This window comes from Balaenoptera acutorostrata, chromosome 5, assembly GCF_949987535.1.
Source record: "Balaenoptera acutorostrata chromosome 5, mBalAcu1.1, whole genome shotgun sequence".
In the NCBI taxonomy this organism is placed as follows: domain Eukaryota; kingdom Metazoa; phylum Chordata; class Mammalia; order Artiodactyla; family Balaenopteridae; genus Balaenoptera; species Balaenoptera acutorostrata.
The window spans coordinates 117925561-117949853 of NC_080068.1; the positions used below are offsets into that span (position 1 = coordinate 117925561).

The window sequence follows — 24293 nt, forward strand, 5'->3', positions numbered from 1 at the left end:
GTTCATCTCTTCATTTCCATAGTTTAGTAAGCATTCTTATTACCAATACTTTGAACTCTATACATGTTACATTAGTTGTTTTTTCAAGGTATTTTTCTTGTTCTTTCATTTGAAACAAATTCCTCTGTACTCTCATTTTGCTTAACTTTCTCAGTCTCTATGAAATTAGAGTAAAACGGTTATCTAACCCAGTCTTGAAAGGGTATCCTTGTGTGGGTACATCACTGTACAGTCTACATGTGCCCAGTGCCTTTGTTGGGAGAGCTGGATCTGACGTGAATATGAGTCACGTCTCCCCCCAAGGTTTGCTGGCAGCTATCACCTTGATGGGAGTTGAGGCTGGAGATGAAGGGGCTAGAGCCAGAGCCAGTTGTGAGCTGGGGTTTCTCCTATACTTAGTGACCAACACCATGCTATTGGGGGTGGGGGAAGGTCCCAGGGTGCTAAAGCAGAAACCCTGAGGGTAGGGTCTGAGCTGGTTCTATTGCCTGTAAGTGCATGCTCTCCTCCGTTCCTGCATTGGCACATTTGCCACAGGAAGGAGCAGTGCTGGAACAAGAGGGGCCAGAGTAGGTGCACACTTGAGTGGTCCAGGGACACCAGTCAGAGCTCCAGACCACTCCCAATTTGCTGCCTCCAAGAGAACCAGCAATAATCACCCCTGCCTCATTCAGATGTAGTGCTGGGTCTGAACCAGTTCTGTTCTCCACAACTGCACACTCTATTCATCAGTGGCAGTTTTCATCCAAGTGGGTAGTGATACCGCAGAGCAAGAGGTGCTAGAGTGGGCACTTGACCTGGGTTGGGGCATGCCCTGGGGAGATTGCCGGAAACCATCCAGAATCTCAGGTGGTCTCAATCTTCTTCCTCTCCTTTGGTTTGGGAGCAAACAAGCCTGTGTGTACACTTTTCATGAGTGGAGTCCAAGTATCTCACAGCCCCCCTGCCAGTCCCACTGGTCTTCAAACCAGCCAAAGGGACTTATCTTCCCAGTGTCCAAGCCCAGGGCTGGGGCGTCCAATATGTGGTTTGAACCACTCACTCTCCAGGGAGGATTCTGAGTCTATGTAACAGGTCCTGATCTGATTGTTTCTCTTTCCTTCTTAGCCAAATCCACGTGGATCTTTCTTACAGTCTTGGTTGTATAAGAGTCTTTCTGCCAATCTCCAGTTTGTTTTCAGTGAGAACTACTTCACATGTAGATGCATTTCCGATGTTTTCTTGGGGGAAGGTGAGCTCAGCATCCTCCTACTCCACCATCTTGATCTCCCCAGTTATATCCTTAAATACTGGTTGTTGTCTTACAATATGACATTTGAACAGATTAATCATTGTCACTAAATCTTCCCCAGAAGACAAAAAAAGTCAGATTGAACATGCAAATTTTAGTCAGCTTAAAAGAGTTTTTAATCAAGAGAGAAAGAACAGAAAAGTATGCCTTTATTCATAGGAGAAATAAACAGGTTTTCTAATGTAAATGACAAGTATTATTAAAATAGCTCCCTCTGTTTTTATATCCAGTTTAGAATTTATAAATATGGAACTTAAAATAGACATTTTAACCATTCAGTGTAACTATTTCTCTTTGAAATATACATTCTTGTGAATTACTGCATTCCAACAAAGAGCTCAATTTTAGTCAGATATAATTTTATTACTATCACTGCATCTTACTCCCACTGGCCCCCAAATTAGATCCACTTTTGGTTTTTATTAAAAATACAGAATATTAAATCTCAGAAAAACATCAAGGTCATGAAGTAAATCCCCTCCTTTGAGAAATGAGGAAAGTAAGTACCAATTCCATGATGATAAAGTGTTTACATATGTATATGGCTACCCAGAAAAATTTCCCAGTCTCCTTGAAGCTAAGCTCCTTGTATCTAAGCTATGTATCCTTGTGACTAAAATCTGTGGAAGGAATGAAAACAGAACTATATTTTGGTAGCTTCCAGAAATCTTCCCAAAGGGACAACTGGAATGTTTCTTTTTCCCTCTTCTTTATATTTTCCTTATTTTGCTGTAGGAGCTTGAAGATCACCCACTTAGGCCAAAAGAATGAAGGTTGTAGCCCAGAAAGTGAATAGAAAGGGAAATAAACTTCACTTAAACCACTGCTATTTTTCTGTCACTCACAGATAAGCCTAATTCCAACTAGCACACAACTACATTGTCAGGAAATAATCATAAATCCCTTCTTCTTGTACCCTGCCACAATCTACATTTTTACAGACAGGAACATGGAAATAAAAGAGATAAATTTTCCTCAAATACAAGCCAGTAAAATTTATGCCCTGTAGGTAGATTAGTGAGTTGTGAGAGTGAAAGTAAATAAGAGTATCTATAGCTTTATACCTGAAGAGTTTTTTTCATTTTTATTTTTAACAACTTCACTGAGGTATAATTGATATAAAATCAGTTGAAGAATTTAAAGTGTACAGTTTAATAGGGCTTGATATATATGTACACCAGGGCAGAAACCAGAGTGAGGTGAGTGAAGCACGCATCTTGGGTGCACTATTTAAGAGAGCACAAAAAACACAGTTATTAAGGTAAATAATATTTTTTAAAAATTGAATTGACATGCTATACCTATAGGCCATCTACCTACTTTTGTAAATGAAGTTTCATTGGAACCAGAGCTTGGAGTAGAGTGTGTTGAGTGAGATAGGGTCCTGTAAGTACAGTCAGATCTTGTCTTTACTTAAAATTTTGATATTTTGTTCATCATGTTTTTAAAATAATTTGAATATTTAAAAATATTGCACTGAATATTATTTATCTTGATTACTGAGTGTTTGCCTTCTCCCTACATCCCCTTCTGACATCTCACCAAGAAAAGGGTGCAATCTAAGGAGAATTTACACTGCCTTAAGAGAAGGCTTATACTGGAAATCAGGATAGCCAGCCTTGTTTCTGACTGACGTTAGGGGAAGGTCATTCCACAATGTTGTGCTAAACACTTTCCTGGGGTAGCATGCATTTATCACTAGAAGAAATTGTTTTGTAGTACAATGTGTCAGAAAATGATTTTACTCTTAAGTTGACGTTTATTAGTAGGACTTAGGCAGAAAACATACTGGAATTTGTACCAAAACACATGTAGCCAGATCATTAGTTAGAATTGCATTTTGGGGTTTTAGAAAGTATTAATTTTAAAATATGTTTGTATAAACAGCATAAAACCAAGCTATGTAAGGCACGTGCAATGTACTCAGGAAATATCTGACTTAAGCTGTATGTGTAAATAGATGTGAATATGTACCAAAACAACACACAGATTTAGAGGGGCTTCCTGACTCAGATTCATGAATAATCACGTTTCTGAAATTCTTGGACTGTTACTCAATTTCAAAGGGGCATATGTTAGAAAATAAGGAATATTAAGTTTGAATTACAGTTTTACAGTAAGTAGCATATTTGCTTTAAGCATCATCATCTTGAGAATTAAACATTGGTTCAAAGAAACTTAGCACCATGTACTCTTCTGCTTCTGGGATAAATAAGAATATGTTGAGAAGATTATGACGATGAGACTATTCCATTAATGTCTTATTTATGTGAATACAACACATCATTTTAACTTTGCATCTATAACCTGTGCATTGAGCTTCTTATGCATTTGTTCATGTACTTAATCAATTCATTAGTGTTTTTTAAGAATGTTTTTCGGTGGTAGTGGGAGTGAATAGTCAGGGATGTCAGTTCCAGGATTTAGCCATTGATCTGATCTTTTTTTTACTCTTTCCTTCTTTTTTTTCCTACCTCTCCACCTTCCGATTTGTATTGTTTGGTAGGGGGAAGCATCCAAAACTGAGAATAGAAAATAGGACAAAGGCACTATAGCGGTCTTGATGTTGGCTGCCATCTCATTTATTTTTCCAAGAGTTAATCTCTTGCCAATAGTCATCACTGAACCTATATTGGTAAGATGTATGTCACATGTGATTCACTACTGTTCTGCCTGCTGAACAATGGAGCAATAGAAAAGTGGAAACAAATACCGTTTTACCAGCCAAAATGAATTACCACTCACTGGCAGGTGGGGTGGACTGCTTATGCAATCCTATACATGCCCTGAGGATAACCATCTCCAAGGGATCATATTCTCTCAGCTGTAGGTTAGTGACCCAGCAGTCAGAGGGTGGAGAGGTGCCTGGAACAGCACAATTGCCTTACACTGAGATATTCTTCTCCATTGCACTTAGATATCTAAACAAACAAACAAAAAAAGACAAGGAGATATCCCCTCTTTGTTTCCCCCACTCTACCCTAGACTGAACTGAAGGTCAGTTGTGGTGAAACATCTTCCTGGAAGCATTCCTTATCTTTTGGCTACCTGTTTGGGGCTCATTGCTTGCTTATCAGATCATGTTTATATGTATTACCTGCATTTTCCTCAGAGTTATTTGCATTTCCAGAAGAGGGCTCTATCCAAGCAGTCCTCATTCATTGAAGATTGAAATGAGTACTCATTACAATTTAGTAGGTACTGGAGGACTCATGGATCTCTACTAAGGTAGTGGCCCTGACAAGGCAAGACAATATGGATACTTCCAGAAATGCCCCTCCTTGTAGGGAAAGAATATCTGAAATTTTGGAAGGGAGAGGCATAGTAACTGTCTTGCACTTATGAGATAATGGAAACAAAGTTAACATACAAAATTAATAGTCTCCAATTATGCAAACAATAATGAGACAGTGTAATGGAAAAGAAAACCACACTTACATGGCTATAACATGAGATAAATTACTTAAGAATAAACTTAAGAAATATGCAAAACCTATATGAGGAAAAGTTTAAAACTCTCATGAAAACCACAAAAGTAGGCTTCATCAAATGAAAAGACATCTGTTGTTCTAATTCAACATTATAACGCTGTCATGCATAATGTTATCTTTTTTAGATAATTTATAAATTTAATGTGATCTTATTTAAAATACCACCAAGTTATTTTTTTCCTGGAGTAGACAAGTTGACTCTAAAGTTCATATTGAATAATCAAGGTACAATATTTGCTTGTAAAATCTTGAAGCAGAAGATTAATTGCAAGTGATTAGTTTAATAGTTATTAAAATGTGCTCCAAAGCTTCCATACTTAAAATAGTGTGATGCTGACACTTTAACAGAAGATTAAAAGTAAACAATAGCAAAGTCAGAAATAGACCCACATCCACATGGAAATTTAATTTATGATAAATGTGGAATGTCTAGGCAATCTCAAAAAAGGTAGAATTTTAATAAAAGATGTTGGGACAAACGACAGTGGAAAAAATTAAACTTGAAACCATACTCACAACACTGAAAAAAATGAACTCCAAATAAATCACAAAATTAAATATTAAAAAAAACCTACAGAAGAACTAGAAATAAAACATGCAAATTCCTTTATATTCTGGATATAGGGAATGTCTTTCTAACTATTATCTAAAATCAGAACCAAAAAAAGAAAGATAGATAAGATGGGTAGATTCAATTACCTCTAAGACACACTTCTGCATGCCCCACCCCCAAAACTCCAAACAAAAACTACAACAAATAAATTCAAAAGACAAATGATAAACTGGGAGGAAATACATGCAATATATATAATAAAGAACTGATAATGTTAACAAATAAACTTTAAAAAACTGATGCTAAAAAGGCTAAATAAAAACACTAGAAAAGGGTGCATAAGACTCAAAGAGACAGTTCAGAGAAATACAAAAGAATATTTGTAAATAAATATCCAGAAGTAAAGGGAGGACCTGAAATATATTTAAAGAAAAAATGGCCAAAATTTTTCTGAATTTAATAAAAATTATAAACCCGCAGATCCAAGAAACACCAATAATAAAGCCCAAGCAGGATAAACACAGAGAAAACCACACCAAAACCCATCATGCAAAACTAGTAACAAGGAGAAAAAAATAAAAGCAGCCAGGGGGTGGAGTGGGGGAAGGAGCACATTACACATAGTGAACGCCTGAATGTGTCCTCTCTTCAAATTCATATGTTATAGTTCTAACCCCCAGTACTTTAGAATGTGACTGTATTAGAAGTTAGGGCCTTTAAAGAGGTAATTAAAGTTAAATGAGGTCATATAGGTGGGACCTAATGCTGTCTGATTGGTGTCTTTACAAGAAGAGGAAATTTGGACTCAAAGACACAAGAGGCATGTCCAAAGAGGAAAGACCATACAAGGACACGGTGAGAAGGTGTCTATCTGCAAGCCCAGAGAGAGGCCTCAAAAGAAACCAACCTGCCTACACCTTGATCTTGGATGTCTAATTGCCAGAACTGTGAAAAATAAATTACTGTTGTTTAAGGCACCCAGTCTGTTGTATTTTGTTATGGCAGCTCTAGCAAACTAATGCACACATGGACAGAGAAACAAAGAATGACCCCAGATCAGCTCTTCATATCTATAAAGTATAGAAAGGCACATCTCAGGGGCTGTGTTGCTATTAATGTAGGGCATTATGAGAGCACAGAAAGAAATGGAAATAAGTTATTGGTGGACCTTCTATACCATATGAAAGATCTTTTAATCTTGTAACTCTTGCCCAGCACTTTCCAAAGTATGATCCTAAGAACTCAGTCCTATAGGATGCCAATAACTTTTCTCTTGAAAATAGGAAGAGTTTTAGAAAATATTATAATTACTATAAACCAAATACTTTTGTTGTTGTTGTTTCTTCCATTGTTTCTATTTATTTTTTATTGAAATATAGTTGACATACAATATTATGTTAGTTTCAGGTGTAGTGATTTGACATTTGCATACATTATGAAATGATCACCATGATAAGTCTAGTAGCCATCTGTCCCCATACAAAGTTATCACAATATTATTGACCATATTTTTTATGCTATACATTACATACCCATGGCTTATTTATTTTATACCTGGAGGTTTATACCTGCTAATCCCCTTCGCCTTTTTTGCCCACCCTTCCCCTGTGGCACCCACCCATCTGTTCTCTGTACCTATGAGTCTGTTTTTGTTTGGGTAAACCAAATACTTTTCTTGTTTCAGGGAAAATGTATCCACCAAATAGCATAAGTAATGTGCAATTAATTTTCACCAAATAACCTAAAACAAACAATTGAATTAATCTATTTTGGACCTTACATGTTCACTGATAATATCTGAAAACTGCAGGAAGGAAATATATCTTCCTCCAAAACATGTTTGAATTATGCTGATCTAATCAAAAGATAGAATGACCACAAATTAAACACTTGAAATATTCTTAGTAATTCTTGACTGATTGTGTGTAAATGTTTTGCTCAATTGTGACCAGGAATATGAAGTATGGGGGAGACAAGATCAACTTTTCTGCTTTAATTAGATCTCCACGTATAATTAAATAGGCTTTGAGCTACATTTTAGGACAAGGGAAAACAACTCTAGGAGGGTCTTCTACTTCCAGTCTGGACTTTTACAACAGATTAAGGTTTTGCTGGTAAATATTTTACTGATAATCTCACAAAAGCCTATCATGACTAAATTCACAATGATGGTGGTTTTATGGTAAATGAAGAAGTAGAATGCATATAACAATTTCTTTTCGAATCAAACCCAACTGCCTGCTAGACAGTATTCTAGTATACCTTCATTATGACTAGGAATAGCCAGCTGCATTTCCATTTTCATAAATCATTATTTGATGAACTATTTCTGAAGATCCGTGGTAATTCTAAATTCTGTGGATTTAGCTCTTGCTGTGTTTGTTTCCCAATCCTTTTAAGATTAAAGTGCTTCAAATTTACTGTGGTTTTAATGACTCAGAATACTCCCACCTGCCACAGAATATCATTTGTTTGTTCAAAGTGACCTTTATTTTATTGGGAAAGAATACTATACAGATGACATGGCTTTTTAGGTTTCCACAGCTGCTTATGAGAGCCCATTGTCAAAGAAAAAAAATATCAGACTGATGTATTTACTTTTTAAAGCAGAGAAAATGTAAATAGTTTTAGTTTCATAACAGTTACACTCTCCATCTCAATTAGTCAAATATGAATAAAAGTGAATTCCTTCAAGATTGGTACAAAGCTAAATGCTTGATTGAATAAACAGACTTATGAACAGACTTCTTAGGAAAATAAATGGGGGGTGAAAGGGAGTTGAAACAAATGAAAAAATCCTCATAAAATCATAGAATGTTAGAGCTTGCAGTTCCCTTAGAAACTTAGTTTTCAGATAAATAAACTGATGACTAGATAGTTTAAGTGATTCGCCCAAGATTATACAAGTAGGAGATTCTATGGGATTGTCTTGGAGCTGAAACAATTTGAGTGCCAAATAAACAATTACTCAACCTGTTCCACTTGAAGTGTATTTCAACATTTAGGAGGTTGACTGTTTGTTATTAACATTTCCTATAGCTTGTTCCCTAAGTATGGGAAATCTCTACTATGCCACTACCTGACTTAACAAGATCAGCTATTTACAAACTGTCCCCCTAGCCAGGACTTATTCTCTCCATGAAACAAACCACTGTTTTCAGAAGTCTCCTCCCAATCGCCCTTGGCATTTTCCTTCTTACTTCATTCTCTTCTCCAGGCTCCACAATTTACTACCTGTTAATTCATCTCTGTGGTCCTCAGTTTCCTCATTTGGAAAATGTGAAGTGTAATAATAGGACATCCCCCACAGGGTTGTTCTTAAAATGAACCATGATCATGTATGTAAAACATTTGGCATGTTGCCTGGAGCAACATAAGTTCTCAAAATTCTAGGAGTGATGTTATTTAAAAAGCAACCTAATTCTGTTAAGAATTTCTCATTTTTATTTTTTCTTGTTCTACTTTTACATCTGAGGGGAAAAAGAAATACTGTATTTGGCAATAAAGCATGCAGAATCTTGTCATTTTGCTTTATTATGACAGTGTATTCCTGTCTTCAACTATCTGATTACTTAAATAGAAGTGAATGGAAGGGCAGAAAAGAGAGAAAAAATAATTTTTTGTGACTGTTGTGTTTGTTTTTTCCTGTTAATGGCATTGAAAACAATAACTGGTTAGAGTTACCTGTCTTATTCAAAATATGACTCTTTTCCACTAAATACTTATTTATTTATCACAGATGCACTATTAGTGCATGTGTAAAAGTCTAGTTACAACGGTGATGTCTGTTTTTGCTCTTCCCTGTAACCTCATTTCTTTATAAATTTATCACATAACATTTTCATAAATTTAAAATTCTAGCTATGTGACAAAATAATTATTCCAAATGATGAGATAAAAATTTACATAACTCCAAGGTAAAAGTCATTAGAACTTTTAAATTTTATGACTTATCCTATAAGTGACTCTCATCCTCTTGATTTCAGCCACTGTACTTGGATTTGGAACTAGGGAAGAAAGAGAAATGTGACCAATTCAAAGTTGCATTTATTAATCTTGAACGACAGTACAAAGTCTGGCACTTGGTTGGATCAAAACTAGAAAAACCATTACAGCCTATTCATTGTTATCATTTATATAAAAAAAAAATTGTCAACCACTTTAGGAGACTATTCCCTACCCTCTGCCCCCCTTCACTGGGAATTTCCCACACCAGCAGTGCCTGATGTACTGTAGAGTCCAGTCAGCTTTGTGAGTAACATGTAACCAGGAAGGATGAGAATCCAAGAATAACAAGGTAATGAATGACCAGTGGTCAATCAGAATTTTCCATTCCAATTTGAAACAAGGCACCCAGAAAACATGATTCAGAGCCACAACGGCCATGGTAAGCCATGTGAATTTTTGTGAATAATTCTAGGCCAGTTTGGAGCAAGAAGTAGGAGACATGACAAGAAAGGAGCAATGAGAAATAACGTGACTCCAGAGAGATGGAAAGAGAGTGGCTTCCTCAGGCCCTGAGAGCTTCACAATGCATGACTCACTTCCACAAATCTCCCTGTGCTTTCCCCCCATACCCCTTCGGTAAATTTCCTCTTTGCTGTCGTCTGAATGTTTGTGCCTCCCAGTCCCTCCCAAATCAATATGTTGAAATCCTAACCCCCCAAGGTGATAGTATTAGGAGGCAGAGCCTTTGGGAGGTGATTAGGTCACGAGGGCAGAGCCCTCCTGAATGAGATTAGTGCCCTTATAAAAGAGGTTCCGGAGAGATTCCTCTTCCCCTTCTGCCATGTGAGGATACAACAAGAAGCCTGACACTCAGAAGAGGGCCCTCACTGTGCTGGCACTCTGATCTTGGACTTCCATCCTCTAGAATTATTGAGAAATAAATTTCTGTTGTTTATAAGCCACTAGGTTATGGTATTTTGTTATAGAAGCCTGAGTGGATCACGACACTTTATTTGAATGGATTTCTTTTTCTTGCCATCAAAGAAGTTTCAACACTACTCTTGGTGATGCACTTTGCAAAGTGATCTAATGGAGCCTGTGAAGGCAGGGTCACTTCAAAAAGACACTCTGGGCCTATGTTGTTGGCACAGTGATTCAAATGTCCTGCTCAGTGGCTTAATTCACACAATTTAATTGTTTGAATATCAGCAAAATTTGATGATACTTTCTCAGGGATTAACTCTTGGAGTTAAGTAATAGTCTCAAGATTTGTCTGAAAATATTACCAATAAGTTATTGAAGAGACTTTCATAATATGACAAAGTGGCCCAAATGAGAGTAATTTCTTATCTCCAGTTGGCTTTGGTATTAAATACAAAAGGCTAATTCTAAAAGCATGTACTTCTGTCACACTCTATTTTAAACTGATTACAATGCCAAATCAGAGACATAAATGTTTAATAAAATTTGAAATATATTTCTTCTTAATGCTGAATTTAATACAAGCATCACATCTTTCACTTCTGGAATCTCCCCATTGCCTATAGAGTAAAATCTAGGTAGCATGGCACAGGTACCATAAATGCAGCATTAACATACCTTTACAGACTCAGCATTCTCACACTGGTCACTCTCTAAGCTACAGTCACAAAGAAGCACTTGCTACTTGCACAAAACACCATGCTTGTGATTTGAACATTCTAATACTATCAAACTAACATCCAAGCAAATCCCATTTCCTACCTTCTCAACCTCAAATCTGGAGCTATACAGAGGTCAGCATTTGGGAGTGAAATATTCTATAAGGAGATCAAAGACTTTAGGGAAATAAAAGAGCTGGTGTTTGTGGTTTGCAGGAAGAGAGGTTCACTTGGGCAGCAGAGCAGGGTTCCTTGGGACCTTGAAGACAGAGAAGGGATCACAAGCTGAGCAGATATAAATATTAACCCAATATTTATTTTCTTGCTTTTCTTTAGGGACACTGGAGACAAAGAGAAGGAAAGGTTCTTGCTAATGACTGACTAAACTTACCATAAAACACTTTTTAAAAAAACTTTTTTCTTAAGCCAGTTTGTTTGGTACACAGAAACCTCTAACAAAGATTAAGGGTAGAAAGATATTTTGCATCAGGATTGTTAATTCCTGGAATTGATATGTGGCATGAGACTGGAAGTCTGAGTCTATAGCGTTTTATTTTATTTTCAATGTTTATATGTGGGTTTCTTTTTCATTTTCTTGTCTTTTCTCCTCTCTTCCATTTCTGAAGGACAAGAGAATGATTCCATTCTTTGTTGAACGTTAGGTCTCACTATAGCTAGATATAAGGAGGGAAAAAGAACTTTACGATGCATAAAAAGAGGAGAGGCAATGTTTGAGGACTAACATAAGATAGAGGTCGTTGTTTCAAATTTAGCTGCTAACATTATGGGCAATTGAGAAATGCCAAGAGCTGAGCAAAGGGTTTTGGCAACCATGAGATCTGGGAATAAAGTCCATGGCAGAGGCCATGTTAATTCTCATTGGGCCACTGGCGGTAGAGATTATGAACTTTCAACAGCAAAAGCACAGGGTTTTGGATTCTACATGGTGAAAACATATAACAGTAAATTAATTATTTAACAGAATGTCCCCTTAAATGAGTTTGTTATTAATTCTTAACAACTAATATTCACAGATTGATACCCTGGATAATGTTAAACTGAGAAGATTTTATCTTTTATCTTTTCTCCATCCCCCATTTTGCCAGAAAACATCACATCTCTGCTCTGATCTCTGATGAGCATGTGATATGTCAGTAAAATGAGGCAAAATCTTAAGATTTTTATTTCTATAACTCTTCGGAAGAGCAGATGTCTTTCTGCTGGAAATACTGCCTTGAAGAATTTTGTAAAGTTGAAGCCGCTGAGGACCACCATGGTGAACATCCTGCCTGTGAATTGTTGACTTAAAACAAATAGACTGCCAGATATTTCACCAGCAAAGATGGATTTATTGGGGATCATCAAAGAATTGCAATTCATGGTGTGCAACCATGGGGAGCCATGTGTGAGTCCCCAGGCAAGGGAAGGAGAATGCTTTTACAGAGGGAAAAAGGAAGTTTGGAGGACTAAAGTCAACGAAGAGTCCATGGTTTTTCATTGGTTGAGACCTTGCCAGGAAAGAAGAGGAGTCTTTCTTCTTCCTGTTGGGCTCCGCTATCCTCCCAGGATGTGAGAGCTCCACCTACTGCTCTCCCAACTCTAATTGAGGTTTCTGTTTATTAATTTTTTACATAATGAATCCAGCTTGGAAGAATAGAGAGCCCAGAAAATGGAAAAGAGGAGAGAGAGGCCTGATGACACAGTTTGAGCCCTTAGATCCAGAAGCATCGTAGATTGTTCTGCTATGAGGGACAGTACATTTTGTATTTTGATATAAGCCAGTAGAGTTGAATTCCTGGCTGATACCATCATTTTGTTTGAAATAGTTTCTTTTAAGAACTTGCATTTACTTTTCGTGAGTTTTTTTTTTTTTTTTTTGGTAGGGGACTAGTTTTGCGATAGTCTTTTAATTTCTGTGGACTATTCAGATATTTAAATGAATTAATCCAACCTCAGAAATGTTACAGATGTTGGTTGATGACTTTGGAGATAGGTGCTGGGAAACAATTAAAATCCTACTAAGTTCCTAAGTTAGAACCTGTTTGCTGAGAGTGAGAAAAATTGAGGGGAGGATAAATTTAGAATTCAGCTTTTAATTTCTTTTTATTAAATCTAAAAGAAGAATTAATTTTAAATTTCATTTTTTGTGAAATCTTAATAAGTAAAAGAGGATGCTAGTTTGTGGTACTTTTATTTGACTGGCATTCTATTTGCGCTAAGCCACCATATGGTGCAAATTGAAAAACCTCCCCTAGTGCATGGGGTTGAATAATGTGACTAGGCACACTTTGGAATTTATAAAACTTTAGGGAGTGATTTTTCAATCTAGAATTTGCTGAAACCTTGGAGATAACCTAATTAATGTCTGTTCAGACACATTTCTGAGGCAAAAACAAAACTTCCCATCTCTCTTTTCCTGGGAATATCTACAAAAGAAGCAGTTGTATACTTTCAGGGAGTGGATTTTAGAGGATGAGAACAGAATTACCTTGATGTGCTTTGTATCTTATCCCAGTGGGGGATCATAGGCTGGCTTCTGAAAACCCATCGAGCGTAGGAGAGATGGCAGTTGTCAACCTTTTTCCCATACCTGGTTCACATTCCCTTCCTAGATTTCTGTGACTAGTAATAGAGGTAAAACCTAATACATGGCCCTTACTATATATCAGGCATTGTTCTAAGTACTTTATATATGTTTATTGATTTAATCCTCACAAACGCCTGATGAGGTGGGTAATTTTATTATCCCAAATACATGCATGAGGGAAGAGCATAGAAAGGCTAAGCAACTTGTCCAAAACCCCACAGCTCATAAAAGGTAGAGCTGGGATTTGAACACAGGTGGTCTGGTCTATACATTTCTTGCTCCTCTAAGGGTAAAAGGAGGTGCTATTCTGATAGAGAGGGTGTAAGATGTTCACTTGAGCTATATTTTACCAAAAAGCGGGCTACTGTGCCTCTTTAGCTTTTTCTGGTACAATGTAGTTTTATCCAGAAATGGACACAAGGTCTCTCACAGGGCCCAAGTATCTGTCTCTCCATATCTATCTATCTATCTATCTATCTATCTATCTATCTATCTATCTATCTATCTATCTTCTCTCTCTCTCTGTCTCTGTCCCCACCTCTTCCCTGCCCCCCATCTCTCTGTCTCATTTTATTCACCACTAAGATACGTCTGGACATGTTGGTCCCAATATTAATATTTAAGAGCAATGAAGGCTTCTATGTGTCAACTAATCCTTTACCAGAAATCTGCATTGATACCTGTTCAGATATGATTTAAAAGGCCATTTGATCTCTCTTCTGCTTGTGTTCTTTGTGTGTAACTATTTGGAGATCGGGTGGGATTGATTATGAGTGATTGGCAGGACAGGATTTGGTCTCTATGTTGTTCAGAGTTAATACCATCCAGTGGTATGAAAACATCACTTGATTTCTGTGTTATTAACTTGCCTTACAGTAACCAAGACTTTTTAAAGATTTACAATGTGTGAACAGTTACATTCATTGATCATCAGACTGTGGGCCCTAGTTGACTGTATAAAATATTCTACAGTAGTTCTTGCACTTGAGTATATGAATATTTTTAAATGACACAGTGAAGGGTTCCTTGATTATTTTCATTTATCTTGCAGCTATTTGTCGTGCCTTATTTGTCAATTAACGTAAATCCCAAATGCATGTTTTTTAAGAAGTTTTTTTTTTAATTTCATTCTCTAATGCTTAGAGAGAAGACTATCAGTGGGTCAGAGAGAACAATTCATATATAACAGGCCAGAGATATACTAATGCTAGCTGGAAAAGCAAACCAGATGATTACAGCCTTTGAGGTTTGGGCTTCTTGAATCTGCATGTAGAACCTGAATTTCAAACCATTTAGATTGTATATAGTTAATCAAAGATAATGTTGTCCTGAAAAACAAAATATACTTAGTACATTACTGAGACTAATGGCATAAAGTTGGTGCCCATTAGTCAAAGACCACCAAGAATACATCTGTAGTCAAATAAACTTTATTTATTGATATCTGTTGCAGCACAGAAGACCTTGTACCATGGGAACCATGGGGTTCCTCAGTAAGAAGTGGTAGAAGGAAATTGTTATAGGATTTGGGCTTGTGGCAGGTGATTTGGGGGAGGGTTCAAGGAAGCTGTTAGAAAGAAAGAGTAATTCTATGATTGGATATCTTATCTTAGAAGCCAGAAGAGTGAGGCTAAAGCTATAATTCATTTAACATTTTAAAAGTTACAGTCACTCATGTCAGCTGGGAGAGAGAAGTATTTTTTCATTTTGGAGTTTTCATAGTGACTTAATGTGTATCTGTGTTCAAACATGGTTATGAACTGGTTTTTGTCTCACTTCACCATGGTCACAGAGTGGCCTTCTCTGATGTTGGTTGTCTGTGGAATTATCTTTAACAGAAGAGCATGACCTCAATGTGAGTACTAGTCTAGCTCTGGGTACACTTTGTCTTAGTCAGCTCTGGCTGTTATAGCAAAATCCCATAAACTTGTGGCTTGTAAACAAGATAAGAGGCTCAATCTCTATAGCCTAAATACCTCTCACTTCCAAATGCTATCATATTGGGATTAGGGCTTCAACCTATGAATTTTGGAGGTACACATTCAGTCCATTGTACCTTCCTTCAAAGGACGAAGTATAACAAGAATAGAAATAGCAACAATTACCACTTCCTTTTAAGAAAAATATTGGAGTTAGCTGTTTCTTCAGCTAAATGTATGGGAAAATAAATGTTTTGCTTCAGAGTGGGAAAAGAGCTACCATGATTTTAAGTTAACCAAGTATTCAGCAGCCCTTTCCTTTAGAAAGCAGAATTTCTCCAGTTCTGAACAAATACCCTTACGCTCACCCTTTTCTATTCTTTAAACTAGGCAGTGTTCACAAGCAGTAAGACCACTGTCTTAGGAAAATAATAGGTAACAGAGCTCTCCTGCAAATTGTAAAATATTCTGTCTCATTAAAGAAGTGTGAACTCAGCAATGTGACATACTGATACTCCAAAATCTTAGTGGAACTTAATTTTTTGCAGTTTATTTCTTAAATATCTAACTTTTTCATTTATGTATGGGAAAATTGGAAAACTTCAGTAATGAAATCAGTTTCACCACGTACAATATGATTTACAATGCTTTCTGCTCTTTGTACTAGTTGAAGACAAGCTCATGAATCCATGTAGATCAAGCTTTTTTTATTTAGTTTTAGGATCAAGTTTTTGCTGTCAAAATTCCATTTAGCAGGCTGATATTTGGAAAGTGTTCTAAAAGCATTTATTTCAGTCTTTAAGATCTTTAGCTGGAAATTCAAGAATAATAAAAAATAAAATAAAATAGTATTTTCCTGTATTTGGTTGAGCTGAATAATGAGCTGTTCTTTGTTACTTAAGACCAATTTTTAAGATTTCCTCTACCACAACTCCTTTATTTTAACAGCTTTTAGTCAAGGTCCCCTTCAGATTGCTCAACTCCATCATAGTATACCAGAATATATTGTTCTTCTATTGAAAATTTATTTAGACATCCATCTGGGATTTTAGTCCTTCAATATAAAAAAAATCACGTGAATGAAATATTCTTTGCATTATATACGACAGTAATATACAGGGTTCCTTAAACAATTGTCTATTCAGTAATAGGATCTAGAAAACTGCCAGCTATCATGTAATCATTTCAATGTGTTAAATTTTTTCTTTTGATTATAGTTAAGCTCTTTACATGGGTAGCATGTAGAATGATATCTGACTCATGGTAACCTGCTGAACTCACAGTGTCCAGATACTGCAGCTGTGGAAAAATATATAATTCTTATAAGACAAATGAGCCCCTCGGGTTCCTAGAGAGTCTGTGCTTTGTCTAAAACAATTCATTTCTTTTATGTTTGGTCTAATTTTTCATTTGATTATATTATGGGGTTTTTTTTCCCAGTAGGAGCATTACTTAGTAAAGCTCTTAAGTTGCCTGAGGGGAGAGATTGTATCTAATACCTGCTAGTTTGCTAGAGGTCCAAGAACAAAACTAGTCACTGGTAGATCCTCAAAATATATTCCTTGACTTACTGAAAGGTAGTCTGGGCTATTGTTTGAATTATATTTCTATTTCTACCCTTGTATTCAACAAATTCAGATGACTGTATGAGAAAATCTGCTTTACTGAGCTTCAAATATTTGAGAGTGATTTTATCTCCTCATTCTCTTCATGATTAACTGTGAAAAAGTTTGAATTTGGATCCTTTTCAGTCCTTCCTTAGGACCACAGTAGAGGGCTATTATTTTGATCACTTTGCAGCTGCAATTATAAAGATATGCTGAGCTACTAGAATCACAGCACAATTAAAAATATTTTAAGAACCCTAAAATTCATCATAATTTACAGGTAAAACAATAGACCCAAGGAGAAGATAAGCCATTTCTATTCGGTTTTAGAATAGGATTTAAAATATGATTTAATTCTCTCAGATAAATTATTCTGTTTATTGATACAAAGATCTTCATTACTGATGACCCATTCTCCTTGAGTATGCAAAAAGCACTGTCCCTAGGGATTACTTGAAATAATCGAGGTTTTTTTCATTGTTAATGAAAGATATTATTGATACTATAGATACAATAATATTAACATTACATTTTTAATAATACAAAGCATGTATCACAAAGACATAGTTTCTCATAAGTAGTATTACTAGAGGCCAAAATGATAGAGGAAGCAGAAATATGCATACCAGTATATAATATAAGGGACTTAAATATTAAAATATAGACTGTACTAATGAAAAAATCAAATATATCAGAAAATATGTACAGAATATCAGAGAGAGAGTGAAATATTCAAAATTACCAATATAGGAAAGGATATATAAAGGATAAATAGAAGAGATTAAGAGGATGGCCTGGCAGGGCTCTGTAGGTTACCTCTTCACTAGGGCAGAACAGACATTAAAAAGGATGTTCTATGCTTATCAGCTACTTGAAGTAGACTTCTATTAGCTGCAGGCCAGCCAGTTTCTGATTTACATGTCTGGTATAATGGGAAGCTGGTTCCCTGCTTATACACTTCCCTATACCTAGGACTACTTAACCTTCACCTATAAGCTCAGCTCTAACACAGTCTATTGGATGACTTTGGCCCAAGGCAAAAAATATTACAAAGATCCATGGATTCATAGCATGACAGTTCAGCATCAAATTGGCTGTATTGCTTTATTGCTAGAACCCTGCTCATCCTGCATCCTAATTCTGTTCAGTATATCTCTTTGCCTTGTTCTTTGTGGCTCGGCTTAGTCTTGTAACCTGTGTCTACTGATTGGTTTTCGTCTTATTCTTCATGAAATAAGCTTTCAGTAAACCCAACACATACTATTTAAACAGTAAGGACAATTTATTTGTTCCCATTACTGGAAGATTCAGGATAATTTGAGTTTCAGAGATTGTTTGATTCAGCAGCTCAAGGTTATTATCAGAGACCTAGTTGCTTTTCCATTTCTATTCTGTCTTCCTTGCATCAGCTTAATTCTAAGGCAAATAATTTAGTTCACTGTTGCAACAGGTAAGACTCGAACTCTTAGAGACTTTACACAATAAAGATTAATTTCCTGCTCGCATCATCATCTAATGTGAATGTTTCTGATTTCGCAGCCTTCTATGTTGTCACTGAGGGACCAAGGTTCCTCCCAATGTGTGGTTCCACTCTCTTCTGAGTCCTCAGAGGTCTCTACAATCAGGCAAAGAGAGCACAGGGGAGGATACCTACATCTTATCACTTTGCTCAGAAGTGACACAAACACTTCAGGTCACATTGCAGTCACCAGAATTTAGTCACATGGATATGTGATATCCCTAAGGGCAGAGGGTATGGAAATCATCTTATATCCTCAAGAAGGAACAGGAAACAGGTTTTGGTGATCATATAGCATTCTCTGCTATAGCTGACTTCTCAACAGAAAGGAAAAATGGCTGTAGCACTTCTAGGATTCACATCCCACATCACATCATCCCAAACTGTAGAGTGGACTGGTTTCTGGTAACAAATTAAATGAGAATGAGAAAAACTCTTTCCCCGAATCTCCAGCAAGCCTTCACTTGCCTCGTATTAGCACAGAGAGTCTTAAGTGAATTACTGAGCCAGACCCTTACGCTAGGCCAGGAAAATACCATGTATTGCTTCATAATCACCCTAACGACGTAAAAATAAATGAGACCACTTTTAACCCAGTCAACCCTTCTCCTGGAGCTAGGAGTGAGTTAACTTCACCTGAAGGACATGGACTTCATGCAGAACGATACATTCTTATATTGTGTTATTGGTAGCAAAGGGAAAGGAAGAATCTATATTGCTGTGTCCCCTTACGATGCATAAGTCTTTGTCTCTCTCTAAGATGGATTTGCCCAGTCCTGCACCCTTGTACATATACAGTCCTCATGGAACTTTAAATCAATTCCCAAGTTTCTAGTGTAAATGACTACTGTGTCCAAACTTCAGTGTGCCATCTACTTCAAAATCTTTCAATGTTATGCTCTACTGCCTGGGAAAATGTCTGCCTGATTTCTACCAAAAGCATCTTCACCCCTCTAACTCTGCAAAGCCAGTTTATTGACTGTCTTGATAGATAGACCTTTTCTGGCTTTAATCCTTGCTATCAGATCACAATCTGGTCTATCAGATCACAATCTAGACTCCAGTACTGACATTCCAAGGAAGTCAGGATGAAGATTGCTATCCTTGTCTCATGATTTAAATAACTGAGATGTGATAATCTCCAATTTTGATGGGGAGGAAGTAGAGAACAAGAAGAAAGAAAGTAGAAAGAGGACCTGAGCGACTGCTGTGTAATAACTGTACTTGCAATTATTTTTGAGCTCTTACAGATGGTGGACCAGACAGCTACATAAAGTCTTATTTTATAAAATTTTCATAACAGCCCTATGTGATAGATACTCTGCATTTGCTATTTTACAGATGAGGAAATGGAAGCTTGGAGTGGCTATATGTCTTCCCCAGTGATGTACATCTCAACATACGTAGGCCATGAGTGATGAGGCCAACATATAAACCCAGACTGTATGACTATGACAAAAGACAAAAAAAAAAAAGGTAAATTGCGACTCTAAAAATAAAATGTGCCAATTTCTCAGTTTTGTCTAAAACTGAACCCTTTTACATTTATTAAATCAAAATTCTGTTTATTCATTTACTATTTTGAGATACTTAATATTGCAAGGCACTGTGCTAAGATGTGTGAGTGGATGAAAAGATGAATTATTACATGAGGTAGCCTTAAGGAACCTCTTATCTCATATAGGAAAAGAATATATCAAATGTGATATTAATATATTTAAAACACAGTAAATTCAATAGATAAAATACATTAGATATTAAATTTGTAAATATATTAAAATATAAAAATATCAATGTCAACGTGTTTGTCAGAGATTGGTGGCCCACTTACAATGACTAAAGAGTAAATAAGAGGTGTGGAAACAGAGCATTGGGCATAAGCCGCTTTTCTAAGAATCTTTGAAGAGAATAGACCTGGTGTGGCTTAGGGTCAAAGAAGAGTTATTACATCATTTTATTTTAGAATGTAAGAAAATTGAATAAATATAAGTTCAGATAAAAGAGCAAGGAAAAGGAGAGCCTGAAAATTAAACAGAAAAGCAGGGAAAAAATTCAGTAACTTTTTGTTCGAAAGATGTATATAGACTTTTCTTTTTTCACACACACACACACACACACACACACACACTGTATTTTATTTTTACAAGAGATAAATAAACTGACACCAAGCATTGTAAATGGATGACCACAATGTATATAGACCTTTAATGGCCTACAGTCATTGGTTTCTAAACAGTACCTTCTTCCCTGTGTTTTTCTTTGGCTGTTTATTTTAATCTCCTTTGGATGCCAGGCTCAGAGAGTTGGGTGACTTAAACTCCTCAGTTCATGCTACAGCATCATGACCAGTGGTTCTGTGCAATATCCTACTCTTACTTCAGTTACTTACATTTTTGTTTCCTCTTATGTCCCCACTCCCAAGTCCCTCCTCTCCAGTACTCCAAAGGCAACCATTTAAATCAATTTAATGTGTTTACTATTGTTTCATTGTGTTCATTGTGTTGGTGCAAAATTTATGTATATTTTGAAATTATGAAAGTGGTGTTGTTTTACATATTTCACTTTTTCTTTTGCTATCTTTATCTCTTATTTTCCCCTCAGCACCATATCTTTAAAGTCAGTCACGCGTGTTGTTATGTGTTCTCCGTTGGTTCTATCTCCTACGTGAGACCCCATGGTGTGTATTCCTCCCATTTTTCCTTTGACTTTCCTAGTTTGGGACCAGAGGGACTCCAATTCTTCACCTCCACAAATAGTGTTGCAAAGAACGTCCCTAGTGCGTCACCTATGGCTCAAGATGAGAATTTCCTTGGGATAAAAAATATAGAGAAAATTTTTGATTTCCTCAAAGAAAGCTACTAGGATTTAGACTTAGAAAACATTGACTATATAAATTCATCTATGGATGTTTGATGTTTTTATAATATTAACTCATCTCATCCAAGAGCATAAAAGTCTCCAAATTAAAATTTTTCTCTATAGATATCTTATACATGTTTGATTTAGATTATATTTAGGATGCTTCTTAGTTTTTCTATTTGAACTTATTTTTATATATAGTACCTTATTTTTAATTGTTTTTTTTTTTTAGTGGTTATGCTGGTGTCAACAAATTCAATGTAATTGATTTATATCCAGAAAATTTATAGAGCTCTCACTTCTTCAAATAATCTATCTCTTCTGTTAGTTTTTTCCTGGTAAATAATCATATAATCTGTAAATAAGAAATTCTCTTCCCTTTTAATACTTAAGCCTCTTCTTTTTCTTTCGTTATGGCTTGGACCTAGAATTCCAGTATCATGTTAAATCAGTGATAATATACTTTTATCTCTAGCCCTTGAATTTAAAAAGAGTAAGTACACCATTATTTCCTCCATTATGTTTAACCTTTGCCACGAACTTTTTTTATATAAAAATTTTACCAAGTTAAAAAAATGTCCTTCTCTTCCTGGATTGCCAAGAATTTTCATCATAAATATCAAATGTTTCTTCTATATTGATTGAGATATTCCTTAGTTTTATCATTTAGACTAAGGATTGACAAACTTTTTCAGCAAACGGCCATATAGTAAATATGTTAGGTAGCAGACTACATACAGTTTCTGTCACATATTCATTGTTTTAGTTTGTTTAGAACCCTTTAAAAATGTAAAAATCATTCTAATATCAAGGATCATATAAAGCCAAGCTACAGGCTGGGTTTGACCCATGGGCTGTAGTTTATCAATCCCTACTTTAGATTATTAATGTGATAAATTATAAGGACAAATTGTCTTATGCTGAAAATCCTTGAATACTGAAATTAACACTACTTGATAATGTTATACTATTTTTAATAACATTTTGAATTTGATCACCTATATATTTTGTTTCTAGGTTCATAAGTATAATAGACCTAAAATTATATTTTCTTGTATTATTTGTGTGACTTCGAATATATATATTCACAGGCCTAATATTAGATTGCACCATATGAAATCTCTACTAATAAGATGAGCTGTAGAGCTTTCATGATTTTTTATAAGATAGTAATTAACTAGTTATTTACAGCTTGGCTGAATTAATTTATAAACCAAATGGATCTAAGTTTTCCTAAAAGGGAAATATTTTCATTAACACTGCAATTGTTTAGTACTTATTGGTCTATTTGAGTTCCATATTTTTCTTGATCCAATTTTTGGTATTTTTTTTTCTAGAAATTTATTCATGTGATCCAGTTTTCATATTTGTTGGTGAATTTTAATAGTTTCTTGCTTTTCTTTTAATCTTTGTGTCTCAGTGGTGATTTTCTATTTCCATCCTGTAGTTTGTTTTTTTGCATCTTTTCCCTTTGTACTCCTTCTCTCTTTTCTCTCTCTTAATCAGATTTGCCAGCAATCTATCTTATTAATCTTTTTAATGAATGTGATTTTGAATTTGTTAATATTCTCTATTTATTCTTTATTTTGTTTCTGCCCTTGGCTATATTTCCTACGTTCTTCTTTGAGTACAGTTCCTTGTTCTATTTCTAGCTTCTTGGGTTGAATATTAGCTTATTAATCCTTCTTAACTCCTGATAAAAGTGTTTAAAGCTATCAATATTCCTCCAAGTATGGCTTTAGCAGTTTCCAACAAATGCTGATATATATACACAAATATATATAAACTATTGTTATATATTAATACACAATATAAAATACATAACTATTACATATCTATACAAATATCCAATTATCTATGTATCTATTATTTTTTCATTACTAAATTGTAACTATCTTTACATTTCCTTTATAATTTTCTAGTTTTGCCAAAGACTGTTTAGCAATGTTATTTAATTTAAAAACATATGGGTTTTTCTTAGCTGTTCTTTTTTTTTTTTTTTTTAGAGGAATTCCTTTATTTTTTTTATTTTTAATTTACTTATTTATTTATTTATTTTTGGCTGTGTTGGGTCTTCGTTTCTGTGCGAGGGCTTTCTCTAGTTGTGGCAAGCGGGGGCCACTCTTCATCGCGGTGCGTGGGCCTCTCACTATCGCGGCCTCTCTTGTTGCGGAGCACAGGCTCCAGAAGCGCAGGCTCAGTAGCTGTGGCTCACGGGCCTAGTTGCTCCGCGGCATGTGGGATCTTCCCAGACCAGGGCTCGAACCCGCGTCCCCTGCATTGGCAGGCAGATTCTCAACCACTGCGCCACCAGGGAAGCCCTGTTCTTTTTTATTTATTTCTAATTTTACTTCATTTTGATAGAAGAAAAAAGTACTAATCCTTTGGAATTTATTCTCCTATGACCTAATGCATAATCTTTTTTTTTTTTTAATTTTACTTATTTATTTATTTTTATTTATGGCTGTGTTGGGTCTTTGTTTCTGTGCGAGGGCTTTCTCTAGTTGCGGCAAGGGGGGGCCACTCTTCATCGCGGTGCGCGGGCCTCTCATTATCGCGGCCTCTCTTGTTGTGGAGCACAGGCTCCAGACGCGCAGGCTCAGTAGTTGTGGCTCACGGGCCCAGCCGCTCTGCAGCATGCGGGATCTTCCCAGACCAGGGCTCGAACCCGCGTCCCCTGCATTGGCAGGCAGATTCTCAACCACCGCGCCACCAGGGAAGCCCCATAATCTATTTTTTAATGTTCTATGTGTTACGGAAAAGATCTGTATTTAATGTCCGTTGAATAAAGCAGGAAAGATAGATAGATATATATACTAGCTCAAGATTTTTCATTGTATTTTTCAAATCTTCATTATCCATGTTTATTTTTGGTCTAC

The 24293-nt window shown here is 35.9% G+C and overlaps 1 protein-coding gene across 1 annotated transcript in view; it reads left to right on the forward strand.

The window, feature by feature from the left end:
• Positions 1-24293, forward strand: part of UGT8 (UDP glycosyltransferase 8) — a 513963-nt gene that overhangs the window by 209117 nt on the left and 280553 nt on the right. The window contains exon 7 of the mRNA XM_057547075.1: positions 19897-20031. The gene's annotated coding sequence lies outside the window, so the exon portion shown is untranslated. The remainder of the gene's footprint in view (positions 1-19896; positions 20032-24293) is intronic.